The 19,244-nt window shown below is 43.6% G+C and overlaps 1 pseudogene; it reads left to right on the forward strand.

Moving 5' to 3' along the window:
- Positions 1 to 2,170: 2,170 nt before the first annotated feature.
- The window catches only part of LOC105856611 (GTP-binding nuclear protein Ran-like), a 57,348-nt pseudogene continuing 40,274 nt past the window's right edge, over positions 2,171 to 19,244 (forward strand).

Here is a 19,244-nt window from a genome sequence, read left to right on the forward strand (position 1 = left end):
AAAATGGCAAAAATATTTTCTGTCTCTTTGAAACATCCTCCATTCCCCAGTGGTGGGGAGAGGCAGGGTAAGTCTTTTGTTATTTGTGCTGCAGAAGTGGGCTCAGCCTGACCTGGTAAAGGGAGGTCCGGGACGGAGGAGTCAGGAGTCGGGGGGATTGTCTTCAGTGGAGATGGGACCATCAGAGTCATCAACTATAGTTGAACAGTACTTGTTGGAAGCTGAGAACCCATCTTTTTTTTTTTGAGACAGAGTCTCGCTTTGTTGCCCAGGCTAGAGTTGAGTGCTCACAGCAACCTCAAACTCCTGGGCTCAAGCCATCCTTCTGCCTCAGCCTCCCGAGTAGCTGGGACTACAGGCACGCGCCACCATGCCCGGCTAATTTTTCTTGTATATATATATATTTTTTTTAGTTGGTCAATTAATTTCTTTCTATTTTTAGTAGAGACGAGGTCTTGCTCAGGCTAGTTTCAAACTCCCGACCTGAAGCAATCCGCCGGCCTCGGCCTTCCAGAGTGCTAAGCGTGAGCCACCACGCCTGGCCAGAACTCATCTTTTAAAAGCTCTGTATTTCTGCTTTTCGGATGATGGCATTTCAGACAGGGGTCTCCACCCTGCTCGTTTGCCAGCAAATAATAAAATGTCTCTTTCCTTCCTCCTCAAACCACTTGTCCTCGTTCTTCTGATTCAGCCTCAGTAACAAAAGGTCTTCTTTAATTTTTAGATGGAGGATCCACAATAAACAACTGGGGAATTAGATATGAAGACAGGGGTAGATTTAGAAGATCTGGATGGAGTGTTATTAAGCCTTAAAAAAGGAAGGAAATTCTGACATATGTTACAATATGGATGTGCTTTGAAGACATTATGCTAAGGGCAATAAGCCAGATGCAAAAGGACAAATACTGGATGATTCCTCTTATGTGAGGTGCCTGGAGTAGTCAGATTCATAGCGACAGCAGGGAGTGTGGTGGCCGATTAATGGACAGAAGCTGGGGGTTGGGAGAGGAGAGAGGAGTTATCATTTAAAGTGTACAGAATTTCAGTTTGGGATGATTAAAAAGTGATGGGTGTAAAATGTGAGTGATTAAAAACAAATGTGCAGGAGCTGGGTGGTGGTAATCTTTACACAACCATTTGAATGGACTTCATGCCACTGAACTGTATACTTAGAAATGGTTAAATAGCAAACTTTACGTTATGTATATTTTACCATCATTTAACAAATCAGGGCCAGGCACGGTGGCTGACGCCTATAATCCTAGCACTCTGGGAGGCTGAGGTGGGAAGATTGCTTGAGCTCAGGAGTTTGAGAACAGTCTGAGCGAGAGCGAGACCCCGTCTTTACTAAAAATAGAAAGAAATTAATTGGCCAACTAAAAATATATAGAAAAAAATCAGCCAGGCATGGTGGCGCATGCCTGTAGTTCCAGCCACTCAGGAGGCTGAGGCAGGAGAATTGCTTGAGCCCAGGAGTTTGAGGTTGCTGTGAGCTAGGCTGACACCACAGCATTCTAGCTGGGGAAACAAAAGTGAGACTCTGTCTCCAAAAATATGAAATAAATAAATAAATAATCAGAAAAATAAGCCTCCACATAACCAGGGCATTATTGAGTGAATGTCATTTGCTGTAGGTGGGAAATAGATATTATCTGGCCCTGAGGGAACATGCCTGAAATATATATAGAATTTGGACTCCAAGGGGAGGCCTCGGGACTATGAAACATTACAAAGGTGGGACAGACAGAACAATAAGTCTAGGCTTTGTTAAATGTTTTGAAGACACAATACTTATCCACAGGATGGAATTATTTGAGGCAGGAAGATGATATTAGAATTTGTTGGTTGTTGTTTGTTTGCGAACACTTTCAGAAAACCCAGAGCTCACTGCTTTTATATTTCTCTCTCTGGGACCCCACAAAATAAGTTGTAGAGAATAACATGAGAAAAACATCTGGGCCAGAAAGCAGAAGGCAGGTGGAGGTGAAAGCACTCAGGCCGGGTGAGTTAGAGAAGAGAGTGAACTAACACAAGCAGCTGCCGAACTGCTGAAAATCTTCCCAGGAGCTACAGGGGAATATGGAGCCCCAGAGGCACATTCCACGGCTGCAGAAAAAGGCACACGACAAGAAAGCAATTCAAGACCTGAAATTCAAATAGGATTTGAAAGATGTGGAAAGCTGAAGGAAGCCTGGGGTTTGAGGAAGAACAGATGGCAAAGGTACAGGCTCTCCCTGGACCTTTAGGGACATCAGGAGATGCTTCAGTTTGGAGCCTGCTGGGGGTGATTCCAGCTGAAACAGATGTCGGGGGTGCAGGAAAGAGGCAGATTTCAGAGGCCCAGGAGTGATTTCCAATGAATGCTGGTGGTAAGAATGGCTTTCCTGGGGCTTCTCTGCTGAGTCTCAGCTCTGCACAGGGTGGCGCAATTCTGTGGCAAGAGGAGCAGAGGCTAAAATGCCTGCTTAGGAGACAGTGTGCAGGCTGTGTCACCAGACAGAGAATGAGTGGCCAGGAACACAGGGGAAACTGAAATTGAGAGTGCTGAAATCAGCTGGATGTCTAAGAAAGGAACCTCAAATAAAACATGGTGACTTTGTCAGAAGGCAGGAGCATCTCAAATCTCACCCTCCAAAGGAGAAGCCATTTTTCTTCTACAATATCAAATGTAAGGTTCTCTAATTCACCTCTTGAGGGGAGTTCTTTCTGATGTAGTTCGTTTTTATGTTATGGTCTCCAGAGAGCTGAAATGGAATGACTATCTTTCTTGTAGGCCTGGAAACAAAAGGGTTTCTCCACCTATTCTCCTTCTCCCAGATCCCACCATCTCCATCTTTGGTAATCATAAGTTTCTAGATTAAGCTTTGAGTTTTTAGAAACATTGTTGGGTTGGTGGGGGCAGGATTTGGATTGCTTGAGTTTCCCAATATGACAGGTATGGGATTGGTGCTGACAGTCTTGCGAGTTTTATTTATTCTTTGGAGTCTTAAAAGAGAGGAACATTAGAGTCTTGTCATTGAACATTTAAGACCTCAGCATATGAGGTCTTAAAAGAACGATACTCATTCCAGTGGACATCAATGAGAGGGTAATTTGCTGAAATAAACTTGACTGTACCAGGCACCAGTCTGAGAACCCACAGACAGAAACCGGATGTAGGAAGAAATTGAAGAGGAAGGCTTTTTGATTTTACCTAAATATTTCTGATCTTTATTCTCTTTAAATTTTAATTTAAAGGGTAAGAGAATTCAATTTTTGGACTTTAATATTTCTCTGAGAGAGGCATAATAGGAGGAGAGTGCATTCAAATCTCTATGTTGGGCTGGGCATGGTGGCTCATGCCTATAATCCTAGCACTTTTGGGAGGCTGAGGCAGGAGAATTACTTGAGGTCAGGAGTTTGAGACCAGCCTGAGTAAAAGCAGACCCCATCTCTACAAAATAGAAAAATTGGCTGGGTGCGGTGGCACACGCCTCTAGTCTCAGCTACTTGGGAGGCTGAGGTGGGAGGACCGCTTGAGCCCAGGAGTTTGCAGTAAGCTATAATATGATGAAGCCACTGCACTCTAGCCAGGGTGACAGAGTGAGACTCTGTCTCAGTAAGTAAGTAAGTAAATAAAATTTTAAAAAATCTCTATTGCAGACATAGCATTTTTAAATTGTGGTAAGATATACATAAAATTTACCATTTTAAGAGAACAGTTTAGTGTCATTAAATACATTTACATTGCTGTGTGTATTAGTCACGATTCTCCAGAGAAACAGAACCAAAGGGACATGTATCACTACGATGATTAATTTTAGGTGTCAACTTGACTGGATTAAGGAATATCGAGAAACCTGGTAAAGCATTATTTTTGGATGAGTATGTGATGGTGTTTCCAGAGGAGATTAGCATGTGAGTCTGCGTAGGCAAGTGGGGAAGATCCACCCTCTATGTGGGCAGCCACCATCCAATCTGCTGAGGTCCCAGAGAGAGGAAAAACAGAGAGGAAGGCAAATATGTCAAGCTATCTGCTGGAGCCGGGACATACGCTTCCTCTCCTGTCCTTGGACAACAACTGCAGGCTCCCTGGCCTTTGGACTCCAGGACTTACACCAGCAGCTCCCAAGGTTCTCAGGCCTTTGGCCTTGAGCTGAGAGTGACGCCATTCACTTCTGAGGCTTTGGACTGAGGCTGAGCCAAGCTACCAGCGTCCTAGGATCCCCAGCTTGCAGATGGCCTCCACAATCACGTGAGCTGACCCCCCTAAAAAATCCCCTCAATATCTACCTATATGTCTATATCTATATTTATCTCCTTTTGATTCTGTCTTTGTAGAGAACCCTGACTAATACAATCATAGATAGGCAGATAGAGATTTATTATAGTGTTGACTAAAGTAAAAAATGAAGCTTTTAAAGAATGAAAATTTGTTTTATTCAGAAGTCTTACTGAGAATCACAGCCTGGGAGTAGCCCTGTAGATAGGTGCTATCAGACTACTCCAGCACAGTATTTCAGCCTGTTGCTTAATTACAGGAGGTGGGGGTTCAGTACCTGTAAATCATTCTGTCACCCCAGCTAGAGTGCAGTGGCGTCATCATATTATAGCTTACCACAAACTCCTGGGCTCAAGCGATCCTCCTGCCTCAGCCTCCCAAATAGCTGGGACTACAGGCATGTGCCACCACATCCAACTAATTTTTCTATTTTGTAGAGATGGGGTCTGCTTTTACTCAGACTGGTCTCAAACTCCTGACCTCAAGTAATTCTCCTGCCTCAGCCTCCCAAAAGTGCTAGGATTATAGGCATGAGCCACCATGCCCAGCCCAACATAGAGATTTGAATGCACTCTCCTTCCTATTATGGCTTTCTCAAAGAAATATTAAAATGCTCAGAAGTTATTAAATTGCTCAGAAGTTACAGAATCACATCAATATTTGGGTGTAAGAGTACATCTGCTTATAGATTACAGAAGCATAATCATTAACCCTGTTAGAAAATATCTTATGTGTAGGAAAAGGAAAGGATTAGTGTCATTTATCTATTAAGGAGAATAGTGACTTAAGTAAGAGACATGGGCAGGCAGAATTTAGCAAAGATGGTCTTTTGCGTTTGCTTTGTCTCACAATAGGAATTGGTTCATGTGGTTATGGAGGACAAGAAGTCCCTTGATTTCTGTCTGTAAGCTGCAGAACCAGGAAAGCCAATGGTGTGAATCGGTCCAAGTCCAACAAATTGAATGATGCCCACCTGCACTGGGGAGAGCCAACTACTTTACTCAGTTTGCCAATTTAAATGCTGATCTCTTGCAGAAACACCCTCACAGACATACCCATAAATAATGTTTTACCAGCTATCTGGGTATCCCTTAGCCCAGTCAAATTGACACATAACATTAACCATCACACTGTGCAACCATCACCATCATCTTGAAAACTTTTTTCCTCTTCCCAAATTGAAGTTCCATAATCATTGAATAATAATTTCCCTTTCCCCCTCTCTCTAGTCCCTGGCAAACGCCATTCTATTAATACTTTTTGTCTCTACGCTCCTCATATAAGTTGAAACATACAGTTTTTTTTTATTTTTGTGACTATGTCTTCTTTCACTTAGCATTATGTCTTCAAGGCCAATCCATGTTGTAGCATATGTCAGAATTTCCTTTCTTTTTAAGGCCAAATAATATTCCGTTATATGTATAAACCTCATTTTGTTTATCAATTCATCTGTCAATGAACATTAGAATTGTTTCCACTTTTTGGCTATTGTGAATAATGCTACTATAAACATGGGTGTGTATCTATATGTTTAACTACCTGCTTTCAATTCTTTTAGGTATACACCTAGAATTGAAATTGCTGGAGCATATGGTAATTCCATTTTTAATTTTTTGAGGAACCAATACTCTTTTCTATAGTGGCTGCACCATTTTACATTCCCTCCAGCAATGCAAATTGCTGGATTCTAATTTCTGCACATACTTGTCAATATTTATTTTCTGTTTATTTTTTTATAATGGCCTAATGGGTACGACTTGGTATTTCATCATGATTTTGATTTGCATTTCCCCGATGATTAGTGATTTTGAGCATTTTTTTGATGTGCTTATTGGCATCTGTATATCCTCTTTGGAAAAATGTCTATTCAAGTCCATTGTTCATTTTTAATCAGGTTATTTGTGATTTTGTTTGGAGTTGTAGAAATTATTTATATATTCTAGGTATTAATCCCTTAGCAGATATATGAGTTGCAAATAGTTTCTCTCATTCCATATGTTGCCTTTTTACTCTGTTGATTGTGGCCTTTGCATAGAAGTTTTTAAGTTTGACATAGTACCATTTTTTTGTTTTTGTATTTGTTGCCTGTGTTTTTGGTGTCACATCCAAGAAATCATTGCCAAATTCAATGAAGTGAAGTTTTTCCCCTGTGTTTTCTACTAAGAGTTTTATAGTTTTAGCTCTCACATTTAGGTCTTCGATCCATTTTGAGTTAACTTTTGTATATAGTGTTAGGTAAGTATCCAACTTCATTTTTTTTGCACGTGGATGTCTAGGATTTTTAGCACCATTTGTTGAGAAGACTGTCCCTTTCTCATTGAATGTTTCTGGCAACCCTGTTGAAAATTATTTGATCATATATGTCAGGGGTTATGGTTTATTTCTGGGCTCCCTAGTCTATACCATTAGTCTACTCACTCAGCCCTATGAGAAGAGGACTGGTTTACCTGATTGGTGAGTTAGGTACAAGGGACTGGGCACTTTATCTTAGTTCTTTCCCTGCCATCTTCCAAAGTGTCTGTCTGGAGGGTGTTCTGGCCTATGCCCTGCTCTGCAGCAAGCTCTGAATCCTGCTTCACACACACAGTGGATGTCCAGGGATGCATGCAACCCAATAGGTAATCCTGTATTCATTCAGGGGTAAAACTATTGGCAAATCCTTCTAAATACACCCTTAAAACATATTTTCCACATAGCTTGTTACCAACACTGGCATTTGATTTCTGTTAGCTTTTGATTTATATCTGTCTGCTTCCATTGTCTTATTTCTCCATTGATTTTAGACTTAGGAAAGGAAGAAAGGAATATTATTTTGGCTTTCTAAATACTGGCTTTCTAAATACACCCTTAAAACATATTTTCCACATAGCTTGTTACCAACACTGGCATTTGATTTCTGTTAGCTTTTGATTTATATCTGTCTGCTTCCATTGTCTTATTTCTCCATTGATTTTAGACTTAGGAAAGGAAGAAAGGAATATTATTTTGGCTTTCTAAATACTGTGGAGTAGTATGCATCAGTTAAATAAGAACTAAGTGGCTCCATAGGTATGTACATGGAAAGGTTTATTTTTTTATTTTTTTGAGACAGAGTCTCACTCTTGTTTCTCTGGCTAAAGTGCTGTGGCATCAGCCATCTCACAGAAACCTCAAACTCCTGGGCTCAAGCAATCCTTCTGCCTCAGCCTCCCGAGTAGCTGGAACTACAAGGCATGTGCCACCATGCCCGGCTAATTTTTTCTATATGTTTTTAGTTGGCCAATTAATTTCTTTCTATTTTTAGTAGAGACAGTATGTATATGGAAAGGTTTATTGATTAAACAAGTCTCATTGTTAATTTAGAAAATCAAGCCACAAAAAAAAAAAAAAAAAAGGAGACTGTAGGTACAATATGTCCCCATTTCTGTGGGGAAAAAAGCTCCACAAACAACAAAACTCTATGTATATGTATGTATGTGAATACATATAGAAAATTCTAGAAGGACATGCTGTAAACTAATAACAATGGATTCTGTATGTTGTTTTTGAATTTTTAAATACAACAGAATGTGTCTGTGTAATTTATAGTTAAAATTAAAAAAATACTGTGTGTGAGAGTAGAGTTCTTAGTTAATGGCAAGACCCTTTTAAGGGTTCATAGGCCTTTTTCTATTACTTCCAGGTTAGGGGGTGTGAGATTTTTCTCTAATTGGAGTGGTGGGGAGGGGTGGATGTACTGGCCACAGGGACCCCAGGGTTACAAAGTAAATATAAGCTCTGCCTTGGGAGCAGATTCCGGGATTCACAAAGAGGCCTGAGTGTTGGGTTGGAAAAGCAGACCCCGAATGGGAGGGGAGAAACTGGCCAGGCAGGACTAGGATTAGAGTATGGGTGCTGGGGAAGCCAGAGGATCCAGGCTGAACTTGGGGCTGAAATGATGAAGCTTGATTTTTATTGCCTGCTTTCTGTGCCATGCACTGGTGGGTTGGCCTGGTTTTGTGTATAGAAATCGGGCTAGACGAGAACTGTGCTTTTAAGGGTTGCTCAATGCCTGCATTTGTGAAGTATCAAAGTACGCAACAAATGTTTGATGTGTACAGGGTATGTGTGGGGATGCCACCAGAACTATGACATTCTTACCTGTCAAGCAGCTCCGCTGCAGCTTTGAGGAGGACTCTGTACCTGCAGATCCCTGAAAAAGCTCTGTGTGGGTGTGAATGGAAGAGAGAGGTGAAATACAAGAATATAAAACCCAGCAATTTTCTATTGTTGTTTACCTCCACCACCAGGGGGCGCATGGATTTCGGTCAGAGACCTGGCTTGGGCCTGGGCAGGAGCCAGGCCAAGATGATTACTTCCAGGTGTGGGGGGCTCTGAGCCTCTTCCCAGAGGCTGCAGAAGTTATTAACCCTTCAATTGGCTAATACACTACAGCTGTTGGTGCTAAACCAGGCTTATAAAGACACTGCATTAAAGATCGCATTTAACTCTTGATTATTCTAGTTTTCATTTGAGAACTCTATGAGCTGGTTGCATGTTCTTTCTTATTAGTCTACTTTTAGACCATGTCGTCAGTCCTCTGCAAAAACTGAGTGGGCGAGGAGACTACCATTTGTTCTCAATTTTGTCATCAAAGACTACATCACAAAAAACCCCCATCCACTTGTATACAGAAAGAAAAGAAAAAACTGATACAAAAATTCCTAGAAGCTACATTCCATCTTTTGTTTGTCTGTTTTATTCGTTTTGTTTTAAGGTTGTGAGCAGATGGCCCAGTTACATCAATGACAAAGAAAAGTCTGAGCTTACTAGAGAAGAGTGAATGGGCCATTCCAGAGGGTGGGCTGTGCTAAGAGCTCACCTCACCTCCCAGTGACAGCTATTTCTCTAGGTATAGTCTGCCTGCTACCTGGATCCCAACAGCCTGGGGGAGGGGGACTTGTGAAAGCTTCCTGGGCTGCAGCCCAACCTGAGGGATCAGAATCTGGGCCTCTGAATCTGCATTTTGAATGAGTTTTCTAGCTGATTGCTTATGGATAGACATTACGTATGAGATTAGGGATATTTCTGCAGCAGGCTTCAAGGACTTTACCCCAAGACAAAGGTCACATGTCCCAGGAAGCTGCCCTGTGGAAAACAAAGTGGCCAGTAGCTGGGCCTGAGGATGGGCAGGAAAGGCTGTAAAACTAGAGGAGGCTGGACTCAAGGCATCTGGAAGGAGAAATGGGGAGTCTGGAAGGGAATCCAAGGATTCCCTGCTCTTTACAGAAACCTAAAGAACAGTGTCCAACAATATTGGTCTATCTGCAGAACACCTGTGAAAAATTCATCTTACCCCCAAATATCTTCCAAGTAGGAAAACTCACTTAATTGTACTTCCTGGGATTTCACAAAGTATGATTTGATTTGTGGGATTTTTGCTTTGTTTTTAAATCTTTTTTTTTTTTTTTTTTTTTGAGACAAGGTCTTGCTCTGTTGCCCAGGCTAGTCTGTGGTGGTGTGATCACATCTCACTGCAACCACAAACTCCTGGGCTCAGGCAATTCTCCTGTCTCAGCCTCCCAAGTAGCTGGGACTACAGGTGCATGCCACCATGCCTGGCTAATTTTTAAATTTTGTTTAGAGTCAGAGTCTGGGGCAGAAGTCCTCAAACTACAGCCCTCGGGCCACATGTGGCCCCCGAGGACATTTATCCAGCCTGCCGGGTATTTTTGCCCCTGCTGCCTGTCCTGCTTAGCAGCCAACTCGGCCAGGGCCCACAGTGCGCATGTGTGGAATGTGCGCTGCACTCACCAATGGCCCTCCAATGGTCTGAGGGACAGTGAACTGGCCCCCTGTTTAAAAAGCTTGAGGATCCCTGGTCTGGGGTCTCACTATGTTGCTCAGGCTGTTCTTGAACTCTTGGCCTCAAGTGATCCTCCCACCTTTGACTCCCAGAGTTCTGGGATTACAGGTAAGAGCCACCCTACCAGAATAATCTTTTGAAATGCAAATTCCCTTGGGAAAATGAAGCTTCTGTTTAGTTGTTGGAGGAATTTGCCTATTACCTCTTATTCCATAGTTGTGATAGCCACCCTAAGAACAGAATGAAACACTTTTATTACATTGAGAAGAAGAGGTAATTTTAGAGCCCAGGAAGCTTAAAGGGTGGAAAAGTGGGAATAGAATGTTAATTCCAGGGACATACTATGCAGGGCAAACTTTAAGAGCTACTTCTGGTCTTGGAGGGCTTCAAGCCCTGAGATAATCCTGGTCCGAAGAAATAAATGCGGAGTAATTATATCAGGAATGAATCTTCAGTCTGCAAACTCCAGAATGGAAGACATTGACATTTCATTATCTTTCTATGTCATACTAATTTTTATTTTATGTCACTGTACCCATCTATAGACTAGGTTTTGCTGCAACAACAAATAGCCACCAAATCTCAGTGGCTTAACACAGCAGAGGCTTATCACTTGATTATGCTACGTGTCCACTGTAGGTCAGCAGTCACTAAGGGCTTCATGCTAGAGGCCTCATCTCCACACTTGCTTCCAAGTTTACCGTGGAGGGGGAGAAAGAAAATGTGAAAAATTGCTCTGTATTACACATAGGCTCTGTGTTGGGGTAATGCAGAGAAACAGAACAAATTATGTATGTGTGTTTGTGTATGAGAGAGACAGAGAAAGAGAGAGAGAAAGAGATAGAGAGATATACAAAGGAGAGGGACAGAGGGACAGAAACAGAGAGATATTATTGGCTCATGCCAATGGGTGGGGGCTGGCAAGTCTGACATATTCAGGGCAGGCTGGCAGGCTGGAGATCCAGGGAAAAGCTGGTATAGCTCGAGTCCAAAGGCAGTCTGCAGGCAGAGTTTCTTGCTCAGCGTCCTCAGTCTTTTTCTCTTATGATCTTCAACTGACTGGATGAGGCCCACCCACATTATGGAGAGTCATCTGTTTCACCTCAAAGTCTAAAGATTTAAATGTTAATCACATCTAACCTACCTTCACAGCAACATCTGGACAGATGTTTGACCAAAAACCTAGTACCATGGCCTAGCTAAACTGACACATACAGTTAACTATCACAGGCTCTTAATCTTCAACCTAGACAAGACACATTGCACCTCTGCTCATATGTCATTGGCCAAAGTATATCACATGGCCACACCTCACATTAAGGGGCAGAGAAATGCAAATCCTACCATCTACCCAGGAGGAGAAGAGCCAGAGTATCTGTGAACAAACCCTAATGGCCACCATAATCCTCATTTAATTAAGGGAGTAGAAATATGTTTTATGTCAATTTGGGGTCCTTCTGTTTCCTTAGCCTCCATCTACAAATGGTAGGGGAACATATTAATGCCATGACAGTAGAGGGCACCTGGACCTTATTCATCATCTATTCAGGTTGGCATCTCCTGAGACATCCATGTGGTTTGCAGTTGTCTGCTCCTCCCCCCATTCCAGTTCGCAGGAGTCCATGAGAGCCCACAGCTTTCATGACCATATCTGTGCCTCTCTGGGGCCAATGGTAATGATTCTGTTCTTCCTGGGCCATCCTAGGACACAAGAAACCATTTGAGCCTGGGTAATGGAGACTTTCAGTTACTGCAATGTCTATCCTCTTCTTCTATAGAGATAGAACACCCAATCTTTAGTTGGGCACATAATGAATATGTCTCCCGGATTTCTTTACAGCTTGGCAGAGTCATGAGATTAGAGTCTGGCTATTGGGATGCAGACAGAGGAGAATATTTACAACTCTGTCAAGGGGACTTCAGGGGAAGGGGTCTGCTCTTCTTCCTTATTTTCACCTCCCTGCTGTCTGGGCCATGAATGACATGACTGGACCTGAGCAGTCATTTTGGAGAATGAGGAGACATTGGGAATGGAGGTCATGCAGAGAAGCAAAACTTGGAGTGCTGCACTGGAGATGGGGTTCTCTATCACCAATCTGCTGTGCGAAAGACAAAGACAAAACTTCCTACTTGTTCAAGCTATGGTCCTGATTCTCTGTCCCTTGCACAACATAAAATAGTGATAACACAGCAAGAATTTCCTTACGTGGTGGGAGATAGATCCCTGAGTATTGGTGAGGCTTCTCCTGCAACTTAATGGTTAAAAAAGGCAGTGAGTTTGTAGCTCCAGGTCCCTCTAACCTGGTAAGTCCTCAACTCTAGGGCTACTCCTCAGAGAGGAGCTAAGGAGGCCTCCCCTCACCTACTTGAATCTTTATCTGGTGTACATCTTTGGCACTTCCTGTCTGCTGGTTGAGAGGCCAACTGAAGAGAAAGCAGCCCTGAAGTGTATACAGCTTGTCATTCATATCACTCTTTGAACCTGCCATGACTTTGATGAAGTGACTTGTCTAAGTTCCTCTAGAAGTATCCAGAAATGATGATTTGAGTGTAGGTGGTTTATTCAGGAGGTAATTCCAAGAAACTCCCACAGGGGAAAGAAGAAGTGAAATAAAGCAGCAGAGGAAGCCAATAAAGTGTGCAGGTGTGTTAGCAAGCAGGTTTGCACTGTGGGCAACTGGAGCTCACTCCCGGAGAGAGCCCTGGGAATATGGCAGGGCGTGCCTTAGCTGTACCCCAAATGTCCCCATTCCTGAGGGTGGAGGAAGCTGAGGTGCATGTCCACTATCTTCCTGTTGGCTGAAGGTGGCCTTTGGAGGCATTCACTCTCTAGCACTTCAGGGTTGCCCTGTCTGCAGGCCTAGCAGGCTTCCGTGGCCAGAAAAGAGCCTTCAGGAGGAGTTGTGGGTGTCAGTGGCGTTGAGGGGATCTGGGGGCACACTCATGTCCGTCTGGCTCCCCTCTGACTTATTGCCCAGTGTGAAGTCAGTAGAGGGGAAAAAGAGCCTCCCCTTTAAGAAAGGAATTAGCTTTACCTAAAATGAAACCATTAAGTTACTTAGAACTTCTGTTTTCCAGGTTCCATAAAGTAGGTGCTTTTTTCAGGACTGGCTAATTAGGAAGACTTTCATGATGTTGACAGTAAAACATTAACTAAGTCCAGGGCTCTTCTCTGAACAGGGTCCCTGGACAACTGTGCAGGTCACAAACCCAGGAAGCCGGCTGGGTTCCTGGTCTGGACAATTTGCAATCGCTTGTAAGTTGTAGGGTTTCTTGGGAAATCTGTTAGTTCAAGCTCAAAGTTTCCATGTTGCATTTTATTTTCCTCCACTCTGCTTTCTTTTATGGATTTTATCCGCTCTCTGATTCCTGACACTGAAGATCCAATAAAATTAGAGCTCTCTCCAAAGCGCCCCAGAGTCTGTCTTCCTGTTTTTGACATGAAACAGCTCCGTTCTTGGATTAACTTCATGCTGGATGAAGTCATGCACCATGGCTAGTGTGGATATTTGTTTTTTTAAAAATTTCTTAGTCGTTGTAATAAACTCCTAGGTTGCTCTGTAGGCCTCCAGCTCCCCTTTTCTGGTCTTGTCTCCTGGGTCTCATTGTCCCATAAGTCTAGTGGTCGAGGAAGCTGCATCGGACCTGCGGCAGTTCTGGCCGTGGGCTCCTTCGTAGTTCAAGTGAGAAGTAATGGCCACTGGGACCAGGAGGAAGCGTTGGAGAGAGAAACGGGCTGATTCAAGAGAGAGTGAAAATGTGAAATCAATAGGATTGGGTGATGGATAGGAGAAACAGGGGTCTCGTGGATTTCCAGCTCGAGTAGAACATTGCTCCTCTCGTTCAAGTGCTGGATCAATCTTTAATGAATTTCTCCCACGTGTCAGGCACTATGAGACCCTTTCAGATACTTAACTCCCTCCCCCTCATTATTTATTTGGCAAAAATCACAGTAAGTTATTCCTCCGTGTCGTGAAGCAGGGCTCTCCTTGACTTCAAGGAACAACATCCAAACCAAAGCAAACCACAAAAGAGAGAGACTTAAAAACTGCAGCATTCCTTATCTACTAACACATGCCAGATATAAGCACACAAACGTCCATGATAAAAACTCACAGACCAGTGCATCAAAAGGACAAATTTTACTGTATATGGAGTACAACTTAATAACAACAAATTTTTTAACACTCCAAAGTACCTCTCGACCCCAGAGGTGACATCTCAGGCCTGATAGCCATTTGTCGTGGGCTGTCCTGTCCACAGGATGGGAAGTACATCTGCGGCTTCTACCCACCAGACACCAGTAGTACCCCCTCCTCCAGCTGCGACAACCAAAAACGTCTTCTGACATTCCCAAGTGCTCTCTGGGGGGACAAAATGCCTCTGGTTTGGAACAACAGCTTTATAATATATTTTTTTACTTTTTAAAAATATGTACCCACAGCCTCTGGATTAGAATTCCAGTGCAGTGTTCATTGTGAGACAGACCCGAACCTCGGCTTTAAAGGCATACTAAGTTGTCATACAGACTCCTTGGTATCGTTATGAATCTAAGGGTTAAAAAATATAAAATCCTATTACATATGATGTGCATTCAATTATATACATTTTTGTACTCTAAAGAAAGTGCTTAAATTTTTTTAAAAAAATAGCTATCAGCAACTAATGGGGCATCAGGCACCAGGGGCCGGAGCGAGAATGGAGCCTGCAGGAATAATATCAGAAGGGGTGGGAAGCCACCAGGATCACACTCTGACAACTTCTATTTTTGGTGTGAGCTCCCTCTTTCCCTGAGGCCTAACACGGTGGCACTAGCGCAGGAGCGACTAGGACATTTAGACTGGATACTGGCTCTGCTAGTGATCGTCATTATATCAAAGTGTTAATCGATTGTCTTTTCTATCTCAATCATATGTATTTTTTTTATTTTGTTGAATAAATATGTACCATTATAAGCATTACATAATAAGAGAAGCAATAAATAACTCTTTCATATTACAAGCATTTATTATCAGTCATGAATAGTCACCCTTGAAAATACAGGGCAGGGCACTATTCATCTATTCACTCTGTATTTCCTGTAATGTCCTTGCCACCCTCTTCCACATTCAGTTCAGCTTTTGCGTTTTTTTTTTTTTTTTTTTTTTTTAGACAGAGTCTCGCTTTGTTGCCCAGGCTAGAGTGAGTGCCGTGGCGTCAGCCTAGCTCACAACAACCCCAAACTCCTGGGCTCAAGCGATCCTTCTGTCTCAGCCTCCCAAGTAGCTGGGACTACAGGCATGAGCCACCATGCCCGGCTAATTTTTTCTATATATATTAGTTGGCCAATTAGTTTCTTTCTATTTATAGTAGAGACGGGGTCTCGCTCTTGCTCAGGCTGGTTTCGAACTCCTGACCTCGAGCAATCCGCCTGCCTCGGCCTCCCAGAGAGCTAGGATTACAGGCGTGAGCCACCGCGCCCGGCCAGCTTTTGCGTTTTAGTGGCCTAGCACTGAAGGGACTGGGAAGGACTAAGAAATTGTCTCATACAAAAGCAATGCCCCAGCACTCTGGCGCCCTGGACTTTATAAAGATGCTGCGACTGGGGGAGTGGAGCAGAGGCCCTGGGGGCGTGGAAGTTGATGGATGCCCAAGTGAGAGGATGCTGGGCTCTGCAAGCAGGGATGGGGTGGCTGGGTGGGGGGAAGACAAACACCCTGGGGGCAGAAGGAGCTCTGCCTGTCTTCTCAGATGCAGCGACAGGGTAGGACAAGGCTCAAAGAGGACAAAGTGCTATAAAGTGTGGCCAAGCAGATACAGTTATATCTGAGATAGTTGTACTATTAATAGTTAAGAATTGCACTGATATGGAAAGAGGTGCTGCCTACTATTAAAGAGATGTCCCCAACGGGTGTCAGTGGGAAGCAGAGCCTGCCGAGCCCCTGGGGTAGGTAATGACCAGTGGAGACCACTGGTCTGCAGGGCTATGAGTGCCCAGAAATATGAAAACAGTTGAAACATGTTATAGTTCCTCTCACCTGACAAGTTTCCCCTGCCTCTAGCTCTCATGGCTTCCTATACTATTATTTTTACTTCATGGCACTTGTCACTGCAAACTTCAGTGTATCATGAGTTAATCAGGCTTCTCTCCTAATAGACTATAATCTCCTTGAAGGCAGCGTCCTAATCTATCAAACTCACCCTTGGATCCCTAGTCCTAGTGTGTATTAAGCAGTCACAAAGTATATACTGAATGGATGAATGAATGAATGTGTGAACAAATGAATAAATACATGACAGGAAAATTCCTCATCTGGGTCTCGGGCATTTGGTTCAGCCAAATGTTTGATACACTGAACAGCCTTAATTTTGGTGAACGTCCTTACTATCAGAATATCAGTGCTTGTGGGACTGGGAAGAAGAGGATAGATTGATGATTCTCACCAGAAATAAAGGAAGAAGGAAAGATGCTTAAGAACATTTTAATTCATGGGAATGCACAGGAAGAGTGAGGAGACAGACCGTAACCCCATTTATAGTTCTTAAAATTGCTTAACATATTAACCAAAGTATTACAGACACATGATTTTTTTTAAAATCAAATTCTACAAAGGTGCACACCTATCCCTGTGCCCAGTCTGCTACCTGGAGGCAGCCGCTTGGTTTCAATTTTTAGGTAATTACCTCTGTGTGTCTAAATACCATGCTCATGCTGCTATTTCCTGGTTTAGACATTATCCTTGACTTCCTGTTGTGATAGATAAGGATTTTGCTCACTCACATTCCTCTCCCAGTAGAGGGACATGGTTATTTTTAGTTCTTCTACATTATTGTTTTAACATTAAGTAACGGACTGAAATCTTTCTTGCTTGTTCCAGTGATTTCAAGCAGTATCTTCTTTTTTTTTTTGAGACAGGGTCTCACTTTGTTGCCCAGGCTAGAGTGAGTGCCCTGGCGTCAGCCTAGCTCACAGCAACCTCAAACTCCTGGGCTCAAGCAATCCTGCTGCCTCAGCCTCCCGAGTAGCTGGGACTACAGGCATGAGCCACCATGCCCGGCTAATTTTTTCTATATATATTAGTTGGCCAATTAATTTCTTTCTATTTATAGTAGAGACGGTCCCGCTCTTGCTCAGGCTGGTTTCGAACTCCTGACCTCGAGCAATCCGCCTGCCTCAGCCTCTCAGAGTGTTAGGATTATAGGCGTGAGCCATCGCGCCCAGCCTCAAGCAGTATCTTCTTGACTTCTCCTTTTATTAAAAGAAGAAAAAAAAAAAACCTTGCCTTTCCCTTAAACTCATTTCTCTATGTTCTATTTGCCAATTCCTGACATCTGTAATTTTACTTTCACCTTGTCAAGGCAGGTAGGGTTTACATTCTGTTCTGTAACCACAATTGACTCCTCCAGGCTTGTCTCTCTAGCCTGGTCCTACGAGGCAGACATCTCCAGGGGAGGAGGGGAACATGGCTGGAGGTTTCAGGGCTCCCCTGGGAGAGGGCCTGGCCTGAGGGGTCCACCTGGACAGGAATAAGGGACTTTTCATTAAAGGGCTTTCTTTAAGGACGGAGAACTGAGTGGGAACTGAGTCATTATCTGCAGACCAGTGGTCTCCACTGGTCATTACCTACCCCAGGGGCCCGGCAGGCTCTGTTTCCCACTGACACCCCTTGGGGACATCTCTTTAATAGTAGGCAGCACCTTTTTCCATATCAGTGCAAGCTAGTGGCCCCTGTCTGACCCCAAACCTTAGCTTAGCTCCTGCAATGGCTTATCCTACACTTCATAACATCCTGTGACTTCAATAAGCCCCAGAAAGGAGGCTATATCCTTAAAACTCATGAGGTGAAATCTCCCTACATTGGTCCTGGAATTTGAGGGGGTGGAAAGCTAAAGACTCCCCACCTGCTCTTGAGGGTTGAAGCCCTGGCTACTTGGACATGGCCCCTCCAACCCAGACTTTGTTTTAACCCCTCGTTTTCCACCTCACTTTGCCTGCCTCTCTCATACCTACAGAATGTTGGGAGGCCATTCTCTCTCTCCTACACATTTGTGACAACTTTTGACCAGACGGTCTTCTCAAGATTGTTTGCTTAGCAAACATCACTGGACGCTAGAGATATTGTCTCCCTTTATGACAGAGAACAGTTTTGTTTCCTGACCACTATAATAAAGATAATGTCTTCCTCTGGGGCAAAGGTGGGGCAGGTTTGCTGGCAGTTTCCTTAGAAGATTGGGGGTTTCATAGGCTCAGTGCTCCTCAGTGGCAGCATTGGCCTGGCGGACGCCGTATTGCTCCTGTGAGGCCTGGGGGACCAGCAGAAGTGACGGGAACACGGGGCTCGAGCCGTCTGCTGTGCTGTGAGCCACAAACTACATCTATCTGGAGTGGCCAAGCTTGGCGAGGCAGCAGACCTGGCAGCTGCAGGAGTCCCTGCTGTTCAGGGACAGTTTGACCACTTGACACAGACCCTCTGCGAGACTGCTTCCTCCTCTGGGTCAGACATTCCCTGTATTTTAGAGGCAGCGACTTCCTCCACTCTCAGGCCTCTGAAATCCCTTAGCTGTTGATACCTTCCTTCCATTTTCTTCCTTCACAGTCATTTTGATGAAGTATCAGGTGTTGGGAGGGGTAATTAATGGGCGTGCTCAGATTACCCAGGTGAACCAGAGCTCATTTGCATTTCAATATAGACTGAAGAAATAACACAGAGAACTTTTTGAGATTTTCTATAGACTTACAAATATAATACAACACTCAATTAGTAAATTGCAAAGCATAGTACATCATAAAAAAGGATACCTTTGCTGATTCTAGAATCTCTCTTACCTGCATGGCTCTTCAGATTTTCACTATAGGTACCCACAGAACTTTTCATTTATTTATTTATTTTATAGAGACAAAAACTCTCTCTGTCACCCAGGCTGGAGTGCACTGGCATGATCATAGCTCACTGCGGCCTTGAACTCCTGGACTCAAGTGATTCTCCTGCCTCAGCCTCCTGAGTAGCTGGGACTACTGGTGCACTCCACCACACCTGCCTAATTTTTCTTATTTTTTTGTAGAGACAGGGTTTCAGGATGGTCTCAGACTCCTGGACTCAAGCTATTCTCCTATCTTGGCCTCCCAAAATGCTAGGATTACAGGCATGAGCCACTGTGTCCTGGCCCAGCAGAACCATT

Source organism: Microcebus murinus, chromosome 11, assembly GCF_040939455.1.
Source record: "Microcebus murinus isolate Inina chromosome 11, M.murinus_Inina_mat1.0, whole genome shotgun sequence".
Classification (NCBI taxonomy): Eukaryota; Metazoa; Chordata; class Mammalia; order Primates; family Cheirogaleidae; genus Microcebus; species Microcebus murinus.